The sequence below is a fragment of the Mesoplodon densirostris genome, chromosome 16, assembly GCF_025265405.1.
Source record: "Mesoplodon densirostris isolate mMesDen1 chromosome 16, mMesDen1 primary haplotype, whole genome shotgun sequence".
NCBI classification, from domain to species: Eukaryota; Metazoa; Chordata; class Mammalia; order Artiodactyla; family Ziphiidae; genus Mesoplodon; species Mesoplodon densirostris.
The window spans coordinates 21,458,127-21,470,500 of record NC_082676.1 but is presented as its reverse complement, the minus strand read 5'-3'; positions in this window follow the sequence as shown (position 1 = coordinate 21,470,500).

The window sequence follows — 12,374 nt, the reverse complement described above, 5'->3', positions numbered from 1 at the left end:
GCGCAGAGTGCGCGGCAGCAGCGGGGTTGGGGGCGGGGATGTGGGCGCTCGGGCTCCGGCAGGTGGGCGGGCGTCCGGGTCTTTGTTCTCCGACTCTCGGGCGCCTCGGGCGAGCGCTGCAGTGGGGGCGGCACGTGGTCGCCGACCGGGAGCGCCCCCCGCCCAGCCCGTTATTCAGACTGGGGTGGCGGGTGGGAAGGGAGTTTGGGGGTGAGTTCTGATCAGTCCTACGCCAAGTCGCGGGACCCGGGTCTCACCCTGTGAGATCTGGGAAGGCCTCCTGGAGGAGGCGAGTCCACATGCCCAGAGCCGGGGTGGATGGGGTTTGGTCTTGGAGGGCCTTGAATTCCAGGCAAAGGACCTGGGGCCGTAACTGAGGGCAACAGAATCTGCAGGGAAACGAGGTTGGGGTGGGTAGTGGGTCTTGATCACATTTGTGTTCTAGAAAGATCCCTCTGGCTTTGGGGGCTGGAGGGATGGGGCGGGGAGGCTGGAGTCCAGGGCACCAGGAACCAGGACGCTGCTGTTGTTCGGGCAGGAGAGGGGGTTGTGAAACCTGAGAGAGGTGGGTCAGGGGGACAGAGAGAAGACATGAAGAGCTATTTAGGAAGTAAAATCTACCGAGCTACTGACTGGTTATATTTATGGAGAGGGGGAGGAGAAGCTGAGGACACCTCCGGATTGTGACTTCGGTGGCCACGTGGAAGGTGGCGCCACTCCTGAGAAGCAGGGAAGGAGGGAATGTTGCTGTGGAAGGTGGCACCACTCCTGAGAAGCAGGGAAGGAGGGAATGTTGCTGGATTCAGCAGAACCTTCCCCATAGCTCCCCATGCCCAGCCCCTGCCCACTCTTTCTCCACAGTAATGACCACCTGAAGTTGTATTTGGATTTGTCCACTGGTTTCTTGTCTGTCTCCCCCACTAGACTGTGAACTTCTTGAGGACAGGGGTTTCCTTCTGTTCTCTGTGGCATCCCCAGGTCTTGGAGCATCACTGGCTGATATTTGTTGAATGAATGAAAGAGGCAGTTTAGGGACCAGGCCTTGCTGGTTTATCACTGAATCCCAGGCCCAGCCCTCAAGAGCAGTTTCTTCTAGAAATCCATGAATGAATAAATGGTCACTTCAACACCTAGCAGATAAACTCTAGAGGCAGAATGTGAGAAGTGGTGCCATGAGATACCACCGCAATAATAGATGAGTAATAGCTATGTTTATTGAGTGCCTCCTTCACCCCAGGGCAATGAGTTACCTCATTTAGTCCTTGCATCAACCCCATGAACCAAGGACTGTTGATGCCCCCATTATGCAGATGAGGAAACTGAGGCTCAGCGAGGTGGAATAACATGTCCAAATTCTCATAGCTAGTAAGTGGCAGGGCCAGGATCTGAACCCAAGAAGTTGGCTCCAGAAGCTGCACTATTACCATGTCACAGCTCAGTAGGTAAATGCTATGGCTTGTTGGAAAGGGTCAAAGCATCCTCCCAGCCACATGCAAGGCTCCTCCCAGCTAAGATGATCCCCTTCCCAAGGGATCAGAGGCTCTACGTTGCCCCCAGCCAGGCCCAGGGCCGCACAGATCTGAGTGAGTGAAAACACCAGCACTGAGTCAGCTGGCCCTGGCCTCCACTGGGACTGTCACTCTACTTTAGGTGTGTTACAACATTTAATCTTCACAGCAAATTCAATGAAGCCCCCATTGTTATCATTATCCCCATTTTCCAGAAGGAGAAAGGGGGGCATAGTGGGGTTAGCCAGCTTACCTAAGGCTGCACAGCTATTACGTGGGAGAGCTGGCGTCCAAACGCTGTCAGTCTGACCCCAGGTACCACAATCTTGCTTTCTCTGTACTGACAACAGTGGGAGGCCAGGTGTGGCTGGGCCAGCCCAGCCAACCATTCGGTGTGCCAGGTGATGGCTGCCAGGTTTGTCTGGGGCAGCATTTACCCTGTGGCCATCTTGTCTCTGCTCAGGGATGGGGCAGCCCCTGGGAGCATCATAAGCCCAGCTGAGGCTGAACCGAGATAGCAATCCTCATCCTCCATCCCCTGTCACTGGACATCCTGTATTCAATCACCCACATATTCATTTCTTTTAATCATTCTCTTCTTGACTGTGATAAAGTTATTTTTATAGCGCTGAGAACGTGCATTTCATTTGAATTAAGCGTGGTGGAGTCGATCAATTTTGTTGGAGAATCGGGCTGATAAAGGAAGACATATTTCAGTGGTTCCCTTCCTTTTAACTGATTGTTCTCCAGGACACTATTGTGAGTCTCATTCAGGGAGTGTTTGTATGTGACAATTTGCATACCGATTCTACAGCTCTAGAATGCTAAGGAAGGCCACCTGGGAGCCTGTCTCTAGGAAAGGCATCAGGGTTTTCAGACCCAGCAAGGGTCTGAACATGGTTGACATTCAGACCTCAGAAACATTTGTCTTCAAGGACTACAGTCAGCCCTCAGTATCCGCAGGTTGTTTGAGTTCGCGGATGCAGAACCCGTGGATACAGAACCTGTGGATACAGAAAGCCAACTGTACTACACTATTTTATACAAGGCAGTTGAGCATCTGCAGATTTTGTTATCCTGGGATGGACCAGGATGGTGATGGTCCTGGAACCAGTCCCCCACAGATACAGAGAGATGACTGTATATGAGTTTGAACAATGAGCATTTCAATAGCAACCAGTGGGAATGGAGAACGAGAGGATTCTCCCCAAGTGACCTGCTCTGAGTAAAACCTTATGACCTCAACTCAACTGGCAGAGGCGGAGGTGAGGTGGAGGAAGCTCAATGTGACTAGCTGAATTTTCTTCTTGGCCAGCTGGCTGGGGATTTGAAACGGATCACATTTGGTTTTAGGAGATAAGCGATGAGACAATTCTGACTCCCAAAATGATGGAGTTAATTCAACTTATTTCAGGGTTGTTAAATGGGGTTGCACAAGTAACCCTGATCCTGGGAACCTCTTTTAAGTTCTTCCCCCGTTGCGGAGCACAGGCTCCGGACGCGCAGGGTCAGCGGACATGGCTCACGGGCCCAGCCGCTCCGCGGCATGTGGGATCTTCCCGGACCGGGGCACGAACCCGTGTCCCCTGCATCGGCAGGCGGACTCTCAACCACTGCGCCACCAGGGAAGCCCAAAGAGAGACTTTTGAAAGCAGCCAGCCTGGGCCAGAGCTGCCATGTCTAGGGACAGCATGTCACCTACTCCCATGGGCCCACTCTGCCTTGGTTCCCTGCCTCATCTCATCCCCAGTCACCTCCTCCTTCCAGGGAGGGACTTCAGCATGGAGTCCCCCAGAGTGAGAGATGGCTATTAGGTACGTGACTGTGCATGCATGTGCAGACCCTGGTGTGTGCATCTATGCGGGTGTGCTATTTGTGTGCATGCATTTTTGTGCCCTTTTATGGGTGTGCATGTGCATGTACCTGTGTGCTTTAGTCTTTATGCACATTTGTGCCTGTCTCTGCATATGTGTGCACAGTCATATATATGTGTGCCTGTGTGACCACAGGAAGTGGGACCCTTTGGTGATGGGAGGAACTTCCTCATACCTCACCTGCTCCCACAGCAAGAAGATATGTGTTGGCTAAGGACTGGGCTACTGCAGCAAGGATTCACCTACTGGGTGGCCCAGGAGGTCCTAGTCACAATCTGGGGTCAGCTGCTTCTCTGCCTCAGAATTCTCCTTCATGGTCCAACCACTGAGAAGCAGGTTATTCCCACATCAGGAAAAAACATGGACAACCTCAGTTCACCTGTTTGAAGAAACAGTGCAGCCCTGGCCCCAGACTGTCCAGGATTGTAGTGTGTAGGTGGAGTGGTATCGTCCAAGCCATCCACTGCTTCTCTCCTCCACCAGTGAGTAAGAAAGGGATGTCCATCATACAAGGGCCAGCCATTTTCACCTGGCTGTGCTAAGACCTTAGGAAAGTCATTTCACCTCTCTGAGCCTCAGGTCTCTTTTTTTTTTTTTTTTTCTTTTTTTTTGTGGTACGCTGGCCTCTCACTGTTGTGGCCTCTCCCGTTGCGGAGCACAGGCTCCGGACGCGCAGGCTCCGCGGCATGTGGGATCTTCCCGGACCGGGGCACTAACCCGTGTCCCCTGCATCGGCAGGCGGACTCTCAACCACTGCGCCACCAGGGAAGCCCTTTTTTTTTTTTTTAGGTCTCTTAATTAGATAGAAAACTGCACAAGATTGTTGCAAATTCCATAAAATTAAATCCTATGTAAAATGAGAAAATGCCCTCTGACTGGGTTCTTCCTGAGGGCATGAGACATGTCTTCTTATCTTTGTCCCCTAGTACTTTGTAGGGGACTTGATGAGTGGCAAGCTCTTAGTTTGTGTTTCCTGGGGGCATGGATGACTGGATGGAAAAAGGAAAGTGTCTGAAACACAGTGGGTACACAATAAAAATTAGATTTAATTTTCATGTACTCTCAGGCTAAATTTCTCAATTGTGTTCTAAAAGCATTATTGTTCCTTGAAGACTCAATAGGAAAAAATAGTCATGGTAAAGGACTATTCTACAGTTAAATAATTTTGGAATGTGGAAGCCCTTGGAGAGTCCCAATATTAATTAATTCAGTGCACATTTATTGAGCATCTACTATATGTCTGGCACCAATCTGGGTGTTGGGGATTGAAAGAGCTGTCAATAAGAGAGGAAAAAATCCCTGCACTCATGGAACTTACTTTCTAGCGCACATTTGTATCTCACATTAGGCTCTGAGGCCAGCAGTAAAGAAACTTGACAAATTTTGTTTGATCCAGTGTTCTCCATAATTATTTATTTATTTTTATTTTATTATGTTTTGGCTGCGTTGGGTCTTTGTTGCTGCGCGAGGGCTTTCTCTAGTTGTGGCAAGGGGGGGCTACTCTTCGTTGGGGTGCGTGGGCTTCTCATTGCAGTGACTTCTCTTGTTGCGGAGCATAGGCTCTAGGCACGCGGGCTTCAATAGTTGTGGCACAGGGGCTCAGTAGTTGTGGCTTGTGGGCTCTAAAGCGTAGACTCAGTAGTTGTGGAGCACGGGCTTAGTTGCTCCACGGCATGTGAGATCTTCCCAGACCAGGGCTCGAACCCGTGTCCCCTGTGTTGGCAGGCAGATTCTTAATCACTGTGCCACCAGGGAAGCCCTCCATATTTATTTAATTATGGAATCTTCCCCTTTTTTTCTGAAATGAAAATTAAATTTTGCCTCATTTCTCATTACCTGTCACACTCCAAACTCCAAGGTCCCCCAGAAGAACTATGGAATATAGCAATGAAAATAACCAGTTCTAAAGCCAGGTTCTTGGTTCTGAATCACATCCCCACCACTTATTAGCTATGCGACCCTGGGTAAGACTCACTTTATTCATGTGTAAAATGACAATAATAGCAAGGATTAAATGCTGTATTTCCAAAGCTCAGTTATGTGCCTGGTATTTGGTGATTATTCTTTTAAATAGTATTTGTCACTCCAGGTCTCCTCAAAATCTACAAGATAATGGCCAAGTTCCTTACATGGTATCCAGTGCCCTACTCACCTCCCCAGAGTCACCTGAAATCATTCTCCCTTTTATGATCTGGTCATCCAGAACCACTTCCCAATCTCCATGGCTCCCAAACAGCCCCCAGCCAGTTCAGACCTTTGCTTACATGTCGATTCTTCTTCCTAAAATGTTCTTCTCAGTGCTGGCCACCTGGAAGACACATCTTCCAGACTCATTCCTGGAATCACCTTCATTAGATTTGTACTGACTGTCTTATCCCTCAGCCCCAAAGGATCCACTTGCTGGTTACAGTTGTGTAAGTTACCCAGGCAAGGCCAGTAGAAGAATCGCCCAATCAGCAGAATCACAATAAATAATTGTTGTGTTATGCCTCTAAGTTCTAGGGGTGGTTTATTATCCAGAAATAGACAATTAATTCAAGCTCCTTGAAGTCAACAACAACTGGCTTTAATTCATCTTCATCACAACTGTCATGCAGACGAGTACATAGGAATCCCTAGAACTGCTGGTGAAGCCAGGAGATAGTGAATACCCTGGATTATCTTCGCTCCAGACTATAGCTGGGATAAATGAGGGACATCCATAAATCATCGATGGAAGGACCCTAGTAGAAAAGAACTGAGAGTGTGCCAATAGATCAATGACAGACACCTCGAGCTGTCCAGGGTGCTGACTCTCTTGTTCTCCATACCTGGCCTCTCCTGCCCCAGGATCACCCCACTCAACCCCTACCCTAAGTTTGACAGCATCTGTCCATATCAAATTTAAGTCAAAGGTTTGTATCTTCACCTTCCCTTCTCCCTTCCACCCTCCCTCTCGGGAACCATCTGACCATTATAATAAAAATCCAGCTTTATGTAAATACCCTATCCTCCAAGTAATAAATGCCATTAGCTGAGCCTGTCTGAGAAACCGCAGGCTTTTAAACATCCATTTGAAGGTCTTTGGAAGCTCTCTCGAGGCTGTTTCTCATAATTCACTAAGTGGGTGTTGGTAATAACTGTGTTAAATGGCCAGGCCCAGCAATTCGCAGGAGGTGTGTCTGTTTGTGTGTTCATGGTGGTGGCAGTGGGGGGATGTGCTGGGAAGAGGATGCCCTTTCTTCCATGCTGATCAGTTACTTATTTTTAAGAGTCCCCCTGGGGGCTCACAGTCCTTTGATGAGCTACTAATGAGAGAGCCAGATCTAACAATTAATTTCCCCAGAGTTATTATGTTGTTTTGGCAACAATTCTATGAAAAGCCTTAATGCTCACCTGGCTTCTCAATGGTTGAGGGGAGCCGTGAGTTGAGGGCAGAAATGGATTCTACTCATTCAACAGTCATGTATTGAGCTGTGTCCTAGGCACTGCATTAGATCAAGATACACCCCCTGCCTTCATGGATCCTTCAGTCTGGTGTATGAGTGGGAGGGTGGGGGTGTGGTTAAGACAGGCAAGTGAATAGGAAGTTACAATACATGTGATACATACTATGGAGAGGACAATGGAGGGGGCTATGGGAGTATGGGGGGCACATAACCCAGATTTGAGGAGTCAGAGAAGGCTTCCAGGATTAATAAGAGTCCTTAATGACTGCCTAGACTTAGCAAGATAAATAAGAAAATAGGGAAAGAGAATGCTCTCAAAAGAAGGATCAGCATGTTCAAAGACTCTGAAAAGAGAGAGTATCCATAGAATTCTGGAGAGAAGGAAGCGTACCACAAATTCTCAGTCATTGCTAGTGGGAGTGCAAGTTGGTACATTTTATAAAACAGTTGGGCATTATCTAGCAAAGTTGGAGATATGCAAGCCCTATCACCCAGCAATTCCATTACTTTCCAGAGACAGTTATGTACATAACATTAGAAGATTCATACACGATGATCATAGCAGCATGGTCTGTAATAGCTAATAACTGGAACCAACCCAAATACCCATCAACAGTAGAATAATTAATTGTGGTGTAATCATACAATAGAATACTATACATCAGTGAAAATGAATGAACTATAGCCATGCATAGCAACATGGATAAATCTTTCTTATATTGACAGCAAAGAATACATACAACAGGAATCCATTTTTATTAAGTTCATAGTAGGCAAAACTAAGATACTGTTTTGGGATGCATACAAATGTGGTAAAACTATAAAAGAAAGCAAGGAAATAAATGACTGTAGCAAATGGGATAGTGACTTATTCTAGGGGAAGGATGGGGGAATGATTGTAAAGGATCACATGGGGGGTTTCAGGCAATTTTTTAATTTGAGTGGTAGTTACACCGATGTCTACTTTAGAATTATTAAATAACCATGTACACTTATGTCATAAGTTTTTCTAGATGTGTGGTATATTTCATAATTTTTGTTAAAAAAGGGCAGAGAAAGAAAGTATCATTGTAGCCTGAATGAGGGGTCTCTACTCTGGTCATGTCCATGAGAAGCCCAGCATGCTGATGGGAGGGCTGGAGGTGGTCTCAGGAACTGAAGCCAGCATCCTTCATCTATAAAGATAGAGAAATGGTAACACAGAGGGGAAATGAGTTGCTCAAGGACACCAGAATGCAAATATCAGAGCTGAACAGGGTCGCACCTCTAGATTCCCTACACAGGGTTTCTCACCCCCTCTACAGCTTAGATCCTTGTGGTAAATTTTCTGGGAATTGCTAGAACAAATTTTCTCAGAGTATGATCTTCCTTCATCAGAATCATCTGGTGCTTCATTAAAATTCAGATTCTGGAGTCATACCCAAATCCTATTGAATCAGAATCTCTAGGAAGTAGAGCCAATGAATTTGCTAAGAGAGCTTTTAATGCTTTTCTTATATTCACTAAAGTTAGAGAACCATTACCCTAAAAGCTCAAAGTCCTTTCATAGGCACAAAGGGAACTGTCTAGGAAGACAGGGGTGGAGAAGTCAATGGGAAAATGGCATAGTAACTCTTCCTTACACCACCACCAGCTGGAGAGAAAGCCTTTAAGGCTGAAGCATCGAAACAGAGTTATCACTAGGGACCTCTTGGCCTCTTGCTGCCTTTAAGCCAAAAGCAAGCTTTTGTGGCAATAGGGGTGAATCTAATATATCACTTTCTTGCTGGTATAAAGGTGTAAGTGTCAATTTCTTCTCGTTTTTGTGAAGATTTGACAAAGCATTTAGAGCAGCACCCATTTTAATCAACAAAGAAGCCAGAAAGATCACAGGGCAGCAAGTGTGCTGTATCTATCTGAGCTCTAGGTGGATTTGAAAATTGCACTTTTAATTAAAATTGGCATTTCTGAAGCTCAGAGTTGAAGCTGGCCATTTTGCTAGGGAATTGCAGATCATGAGGCAAACAATCTGAGAGGGAGGTTTAAACGAGCAAGGAGGAAAGCTTGTGTATGAACAAGAGGTTCTTGTTTAAATAATGAAGTAGAGAAAAGATGATGTAAAAATGCCTTTGTCTGTGTTTAGATAGGTTTCCTCGGAGACCCGTGTAATTGTAGCTGAGCTGTCCGAGGTGCTGACAGCTGGATATGCGAGGAAAGCTTGTCAGAGGTAAGTGCCTGGTGCATGCTTCTCAGTCCACCAAGTTTGGCCTCTTTCAACAGTTTCTTTCCAGTCAGTGATAAACACACAGCCAGATGTTTTTATACTACAATATTATTCATTCAGTAAGTCTGCAAAAGTTACTGATTACCTACAATGTATAGTGGGAGGTGCTCTGAGGAACGGAAAACATGTCAACACAGAATCGTTGAATTCTGTTTTGCAGATGTGGCAATGAACCTCAAAGTTGATGTTATTCCAAGATTCAAGGATTTTGTGAACCAGTAAAGTTAAAAACCATCAAGGACAATTCCAAGTAAAAGACATTTAAGAACATCAACTATCACCTACTCTCTCCATTTTTAAATAAAAATCAGCACATTTAAAAACTGAAAAAGTAGGAGGGTCATAAACTCAGACTAAAATACAGTTAGTTAAAATGAATTTATAAAAATTCCCTTCATTGTACTTATCTTAATCACTTCACTAAGAGCTACAGAAAATTTTATCATGCACTGGCATCATTTTCAAAACTGTCAGATGGGAGTAATTGATCCAACATCCAGGCCCTCAGGAAATAAATAGAATCTCTATAAACATCCAAATCAGAGGTCTTCTGCCTTCTAGGTGCACATCTGACCTCCAGGTTAGCCTGTTGGACAGTCTTGTAAGAATTTTTTTCCTCTTTCCATAGTTACAGAGCCTTAAACATGGAGAGGAGAGTGTCTATGGGAGTGGGTGGGAGGGGATGGAATTACCACTTGTTGAGAACCCACTATGTGCCAGAACTGTGACTGTGACAGATCCTATACTTAATTTACTCCACATAATCTGAGGTTCACTCTCATTTTGTGAGGGGGGTATCGTTAGCATTCTAATTTGGGGATGGAAAATGTGTTACATATAATTATTTAATTTATAATAAAAGAACTTTCAAAGATCAATTTAGAGAGAAACAGTCAATAAATAGCATAAGGTTAATTGGTTAGGAAGAAAATATGTTTTGACCTTCACATCAGAGGAGTAATCAAATAAATTCCAAACAAATTAAATACCTAAATACAAACCATACAAACATATAAAATATTTTTAAAATAGAAGACATGAAACTGGAAAGTTGTCAAATCTCAGGAGGAAAATAGATTTCCAAAGCTTAGAAACAATTGAGGAAAAGGAAAGTTGAACAATTTTAATTTCCAGGATGGAAGGATTCTATTATACTTTTAAATCTCATTTTGCAAAAGCTGTAATTTGTAACTGTGGATGCTATAATTTAAAAGTGAAACCCATAGTGATCACTTCTGGGCTAGAGGTATTGAATCCTATAGGGGAAATATTCTCTATTTTCATCTGGGTGAAAATTCACCAAGCGGGATGTATACTTGAGATTAGAACACTTTACTGTGTGTTTGTTATACCCTGATTAAAAAAAAACAGGAAAAAGTAAAATGCAATCTAAATGTAATATCCCTATTTTGGACTACTTAGGGGAGGGAAACCAATTCCCTATGGCAGTAAAATCTCTTGAGATCATTGTGTTTTGTATGAATTCAGGCCAGACAATACTGACTCGATTCCAGTTCATATGAGAAAGATTTGAAGGTTCTAGTTGACCGCAGACACAAGAATGTCAACCAGGTGATTGAGCCAGTATTAAGAAAATGCACAACCCAAGGTTTTACTGGTAAAGACATAGGGCCAATAAGGGAATAATAGACACCTGGTTTAGTGACCATTACCACACCAGACTGGCTAATTTTTGAATAAATTAGTGAAACTGACTTATTGTTCTACATGACAAAGTGTAAGAAGAGAGGCAATCCAGCCTGAACTTTGGAGTTTGAATCCCAAATATACCAAGTACAAGTGAAGTAAGTCAAAAAGAGAAAGACAAATACCATAGGATATCACTTATATGTGGAATCTAAAATATGACACAAATGAACGTATCTATGAGAAAGAAACAGAATCAGGGACATAGAGAATAGACTGGTGGTTGCCAAGGGGGAAGGGTGTGGGAGAGGGTTGGAATGGGAGTTTGGGATTAGCAAATGCAAAGTGGTATATACAGAATGGTTAGACAACAAGGTCCTACTGTATAGCACAGGGAATTATATTCAATATCCTGTGATAAACCATAATGGAAAAGAATATGAAAAAGAATATATATAACTAATACTGTATAGCAGTAATAACGCAACATTGTAATTCAACTATACTGCAATAAAAAATAAATTTATAAAAGGAAAGCCAGGGAGTTCCCTGGTGGCTCAGTGGTTAAGAATCCCTCCTGCCAATAGAGGGGACATGGGTTCAATTCTTGGTCTGGGAAGATCTCACATGCCTCGAAGCAACTAAGCCCGTGTGCCACAACAACTGAGCCTGTGCTCTAGAGCCTGTGAGCCACAACTACTGAGCCCGTGTGCCTCGACTACTGAAGCCCGCGTGCCTAGAGCCGGTGCTCTGCAACAAGAGAAGCCACAATAATGAGAAGCCCGTGCACCGCAACAAAGGGCAGACCCCTCACCACAACTAGAGGAAGCCTGTGCGCAGCAACGAAGACCCAACGCAGCCAAAAATAAATAAATTAATTAATTAGTTAAAAAAAAAAAGAAAGCCAAATCTACCAAGTACATGTTGTATGACCTTAGGAAAATGTCACTTCTCTGAGCTCAGTCTCCTCATCTGCAAAATGGGAATACTAATACTACCAGCATTGGAAGGCTGTTGTAAGAACTAAATGAGTTACTGCATGTAATACACTTGGTCCAGTGCCTGACATGATAACACCCCCACCCAGTGTTAGTTATTGTTAATGGTATTATTAACTGTGAGTTCCAGGGAGCCTGTTTGTATGTCACCTCCATGGTATTCCCGAGGAAGTTCCTCTTTTCAGGAGCTAGGAAAGTTGTGCAATCATTTGTGAAGAGAACCAAGTTGCCTGCCCCCCCCCCCGACCCCTCCTCTCCCGCCACTGACCTAGAGATGCCCCAGAGCCTGCATGGTCTCATTTCGCTGCTTGAGTTGCTGCAATCAATGTCCAAGGCAGCAAGCAAGGCAGGGAAGGGGGCTGTGCAGGAGTGAGAAGATGAAGAAATTGAGGAGCCAGCACAGCTGCGACAGGAGCTCATTGACTCCTTCTCCCCAAGGGCCAGCTCAGCCAGCTGGGGAGGCCTGTCATTAACTCTCTTTATTGTCTAAATTTTTTGCCTCACTGACTCATCTGAGAAGGCAAATGGGACTGGCTTTAAGTCACTCCTTGCAGGGACATTGCTTCATTGGCTTCTGGAACTGGGAGGATCTGGAATCGCTGAAAACACTGACTGCCAAGGAAGCATTCACACGTGTGAAATGGGAAACTGAGTGT